The sequence below is a fragment of the Lagenorhynchus albirostris genome, chromosome 10 (genome assembly GCF_949774975.1).
Source record: "Lagenorhynchus albirostris chromosome 10, mLagAlb1.1, whole genome shotgun sequence".
Lineage (NCBI taxonomy): Eukaryota > Metazoa > Chordata > Mammalia > Artiodactyla > Delphinidae > Lagenorhynchus > Lagenorhynchus albirostris.
The window spans coordinates 102,883,935-102,889,387 of NC_083104.1; positions in this window are offsets into that span (position 1 = coordinate 102,883,935).

Genomic DNA, 5,453 nt, shown 5'->3' on the forward strand with positions numbered 1-5,453 from the left:
AGAGGCCACAGCTCCCGGCCAGGTGAGCCTCTCCACGGCGCGGCTCCTGTGATGCTGGCTTCTCAGAGCAAGGAATCAAGGAGAGAGAAAGATGGAAATCTCGATCTCCTTTATGACCTACGCCCTCGTGTCCACAGTGCCCTATTCCACGTGGCGAGGGATGACACAAGGTGAGAATCTTGAGGTGAGAATCATGAGGGGTCATTCTGAAGGCTAGTGACCATTGTCTGCCCTGTGGCCCCTCAGTGACTCACATCCCTCCCACATATGCAAAGCACCTCACCCACTCCAAAGGCCCCTCAAGGTCTCATCCTGTTATGACAGCAGCTCAGAGTCAGGCATCTCACCATCTACATCGAGTCGGGCTGTGGATGAGTCTTCCTTAGTGGAGCTCCTTAGTGAAGCTCCTTGATCCAAAGTCATGTGAACGAAAGAGAAAAGCCACCCCTCCCCCACCACATACACACCTAACCCGCAATGGTGGACAGGCATAGGACAGCCACTAAAATTCCTATTCAAAATGAGGGCAAAGGGACAACGTGAGAGAGTGACTGGTCCGTAGCAGTTGTGAAATTCCGCGGGCGAGTGTTGGGAGCTCCTTGTTCAGGACTCAGCCTCACCCCTCCCAGGAATGACTCGCCGTTGACTCTTGGCTCCGCCCTCCGGGATCTCAGCTTCACTCTCTGAGTCCTCCTTCCTCGCCCGCGAAAGCTAGTCTGTGTGCAGCTGGGTAGCTTTCTCGGCCTTCTTCCTGCTGAGAAGTTGGAGGATACAAAGGTCTCTTTCCTCGTCGTGTTCTCTCTGCCCATTTCAGTCCAAGCGGGCAGTGCACCTGGCAATAGAAATCTCTTAAAAACTTTACAGGTCACCTGTGTATTTTATTGGGGTTTGACTCCATTAGAAAAAGGCCACACCCACAGACCTCTGCCTCATACAGGGCAGCACAACCCTCCAACTTCCCAGAAGCCCTATCGTTCGGCTGAATGCTTCTCTGATGGATAGTGGATATTTCTTGGATATTCTGAGGTCTTAGCAAAGGTTCTAAATTCTTGGCTTCGTGGGCGGCCCACGTTTTCTTCAGAGTGCCCTGGATCTGATCTTGACTTGGAAGCCATTCCTTACCCGTAGCATCGTTCGTTGTCTGGAGGGACTGAGTTTTAAAATTGCTTTTTATTTAAAAGTCCTTCCTGTAGTGTAGCTGTCTCTTCTCACATTTTATTACAAGCAGCAATTACAAGAAGAAACCAAGAAGTACTTTCAACAGCCCCTGGAAGTCTCCTTAGCTAGACCACACAGCTCATTTGGTAAGTTTTCCACCTCCCCCATTAAAAAAAAATTTTTTTTAAGTCTTTATTGAATTTGTTACAATATTGCTTCTGCTTTATTTTTATGTTTTTGTTTTTCTTTTTAAGGCCATGAGGCACGTGGGATCCTAGCTCCCTGACCAGGGATCGGACCCACACCCCCTGCATTGGAAGACGAAGTCTCAACCTCTGGACCGCCAGGGAAGTCCCCTCCACCTCCCCCATTACTGCAGGTAACAGTGTTGCTAAACTCTCTGCCTCTCTATAGCAAAGATCATTTTCTTCCAGTTTCAAATAACATTTTCTTTGCTTTCGTTCAAGCCCTCACTCTCAGCCTCTTCCAAGGGCATCAGGACTTCATGAAACACTCTTCAAGGCTCTTCACGCTTCCAAGGTCACTCTCCCCAGAGTCTTTCCAGGTTCTTCCCATGGCCTGTTTCCAAAGCCTCTCCCATCTTTTGGGTTTTCGTTGTGGTGATGCTCTACATGCTGACAGCACCGGGACAGTACACCTGCTTATGATTCGGAAGCTCTGTACATCCTCATCTCTCTGTCTGAAATGTTCTCCACTAGTCTCTCTACCTGATAAGAACCCAAATCCCACAATGTCTCCCAATCCAGGGCAAAGCCCTTATGTCCTTGTCACACCCTCTATATGTTTCTCGTAGCAGTTGTCACATTACTTTCTAGCTTCTGCTTTTGGGGTCTGGTTTCCCTCCTCCTGTACGTTCCTTGAGTGTAGGATGTGAGGTCTTCTTTGGGGCATAATTATCCTTTTCTCTCCAAGTTTCAAGAGAGCTAATTTTTGAGTACATGAATCCTTATTTTGCTGGATTTGGAATGAGAACGTTTCAACACTATTAGCCATACTTATTGACTAAATTTTCAAAAGTATTAGAATCATAGTTTTCTTTCAGTTTAGACCCTTTTTTTTTTCCTTCTACAGCTCATTAAGTGATTGATGGCAAAAGTACAGAATATTGTGAATAAGTAAGATTTTATTTTCCATGTGTACTCATAATTTAAAAAATGTTTCCTCTCTACATATGCTTAAAAATATGTCAACTTGAGAGAAAACAACCTAACAAGGATATTCATAATTCTTGCTAATTAATGTCTGAACGTCTTTTCCCCTCAATTACTTCACACACCTGTTCACTGTAAATTTCCTTAGCAATTTTCATACCATATTAATGTTGTCCAGAACTTGGACCCATACCTGAGGTTTTTCTGAATTTTAATTGTTTTCAAATTAATTTTAATATTCTGAGTAATTTCAAACTTACCCACATGTTTATAAAATTGAACTTTATATTTCAAAACATTATGAAGTTTTCCCAAGGTTTCAAAAGACAATGTATGGTCTGCTTTTATAAATGCTTTTAAAATCATCTTTAAAAACCTCTTTCACTGAAAATCTACCTATTTGTCTCAAATCTTACCGTTCCATAATTCACTTAGCAGTTTTTCTTGTGTGCAGTAGCTCACAGCTCTCCAAGGTGATCTGTGGTTTTCACTACTCTCTCAAGCCCACCTTCTGCTCACTCCTAGCGCGTCAGATGCCACAGTTTTGGTCGGTTTTCCTGCAACAACTTGCACTTCGCCTCCGTCTCACTCAGGAGTTCTTTTGGTCCCAGATGTGCTCGCTTACACATCCGGCTAACATCCAGCTGCTTCTTAAAACATAAACTGTTTGGTTAGGGTACTTTGCCACATGAGGACATTACTAATAACACAAAAGGGAACAAACTGGATAATGATGGTCCCTGTTGTGACAATCTACTGGGACTTGTAACTTCAAAATAATGCTCTTTAAAGTAGAGGGTAAGCGAGGCTTTGTCCATATCAGCAAAGTAAGGGCTCCATTTTGTCACAGTAAAACAGTGTTTACTGTTTAGCCTTTAAACAGGAGTTTTATTGCATAGTAACTTAATAGCCACTTTTATTAGTTATTGATAATTACTATGTGGTAACATTACAGAGGCAGCTGGGGACAAAAAAATTAGGCTTAGATGGGTGTATGAGGGAATGGACTTTCTGACCTTAAAAACAGTCTTTTCTGAATGTTCACGTATGCACGTACACACACATCCCTAGACTTATGAACAGACTATCTATTGTCAAGACAATGGAAAGAAATTAAGAGTAAATAAAAACTCATTTAATCAATATATACTTGACCTAAAAGATCAAACTCCTAGGCCAATTCTATTCACCATTTCCAGTTTTCCTTTATTGCAACAGAGGCAATATAATGATAATCACCTGGAAACAATGGAATACATAAAGTAATTAATGAGATACTGAGGGTACTGACTTTAGAAATATACCTAAAACGTATACATTTGAATGACTGTTGTACTCAAAATAGTCATCCTCTGTAGCTGTTCATTTATTCCAATCATGTTTTCTTTACTTCACACATGTTAGAATTCCTGTTCAGGAACTGCTCACTGTTCTGTTTTATAACATGTACACTTTAAGTTTTGACACGTGTATGTACCTGTGAAACTATCTTCACAGTCCAGATAATGAGCACAGCCGTCGCCCCCAAAATCTCTTTGTGCTTCTTGGTGAGACTTCCTCCTGTCCCTTGAAGCTCACTCCTACCTTCCGATACAAACAGTGGTCTGTTTTCTAACTGATCAGATACTTATCAGTTTGCATTTCCTAGAATTTCGTGTAAACAGACTCATAGAGTATGTACTTATTTTTTGTCTGGCTCTTCTCATGCAGCCCACTGATTCTGAGATCCATCCCTGTTATATCAGTAGATCCATCCATGTTATATCAATAGTTCCTTTACTTACATTGCTCAGTATGAACCCATTTTATGCATCCATCTGTTGGTGGTCATTTGGGTTTTGTCCAGATTTGGGCCATCGCAAGTAAGGCTGCTATGAACACTCACATACAAGTCTTTGTATGGACAGATGTGTTTTTGTTTGTTTGTTTTCTTTAAATACCTGAGAGTGGAATGGCTGAATCATACGGTAGATGAACACTTTAACTTCTTAAGGAAGTGCCAAGCTGTTTTCCGCGTTAGCTGCGCCATCTGACGTCCTCACCTGTTCTTCCACATCTTTGTCAGCACTTGGTGTAGTCAGCACTTTTCATTTTAGCCCTTCTAAGAAATGGGTAGCGGTATCTCATTGTGCTTTTAGTTTCAATTTCCTAATGGCCATTTAATCGAGTATCTTTTTGTGAATTTAAGTTCCATCTGTATATCTTCTTTGGTGAAGTAACTGATCAGATTTCCCCCCCTTTTACTGGTTGTTTGTTTTCTTATTATTGAGTTTTGAGAGTTATCAATATATTTTGGAGGCAGGTCTTTTATTAGATACACAATCTGCAAATATTTTATCCCTGTCCATCCTGGCTTATCTTTTTATTCTCTTGACGATGTCTTTCAAATGGCAGAAGTTTTTTTTTTTTAACACCTTTATAGGAGTATAATTGCTTTACAATGGTGTGTTAGTTTCTGCTTTATAACAAAGTGAAACAGCTGTAGTGTACATATATCCCCATACTCCCTCCCTCTTGAAACTCCCTCCCACCCTGCCTATCCCACCACTCTAGGTGGTCACAAAGCACCGAGCTGATCTCCCTGTGCTATGCGGCTGCTTCCCACTAGCTATATATTTTACATTTGGTAGTGTATATATGTCCATGCCACTCTCTCACTTTGTCCCAGCTTACCCTTCCCCCTCCCCGTGTCCTCAAGTCCATTCTCTACATCTGCATCTTTATTCCTGTCCTGGCCCTAGGTTCTTCAGAACCTTTTTTTTTTTTTTAGATTCCATATATATGTTAGCATACGGTATTTGTTTTTCTCTTTCTGACTTACTTCACTCTGTATGACAGACTCTAGGTCCATCCACCTCACTACAAATAGCTCAATTTCGTTTCTTTTTATGGCTGAGTAATATTCCATTGTATATATGTGCCACATCTTCTTTATCCATTCATCTGACGATGGACACTTAGGTTGCTTCCATGTCCTGACTATTGTAAATAGAGCTGCAATGAACATTGTGGTAAATGAATCTTTTTGAATTATGGTTTTCTCAGGGTATATGCCCAGTAGTGGGATTGCTGGGTCATATGGTAGTTCTATTTGTAGTTTTTTAAGGAAACTCCATACTGTTC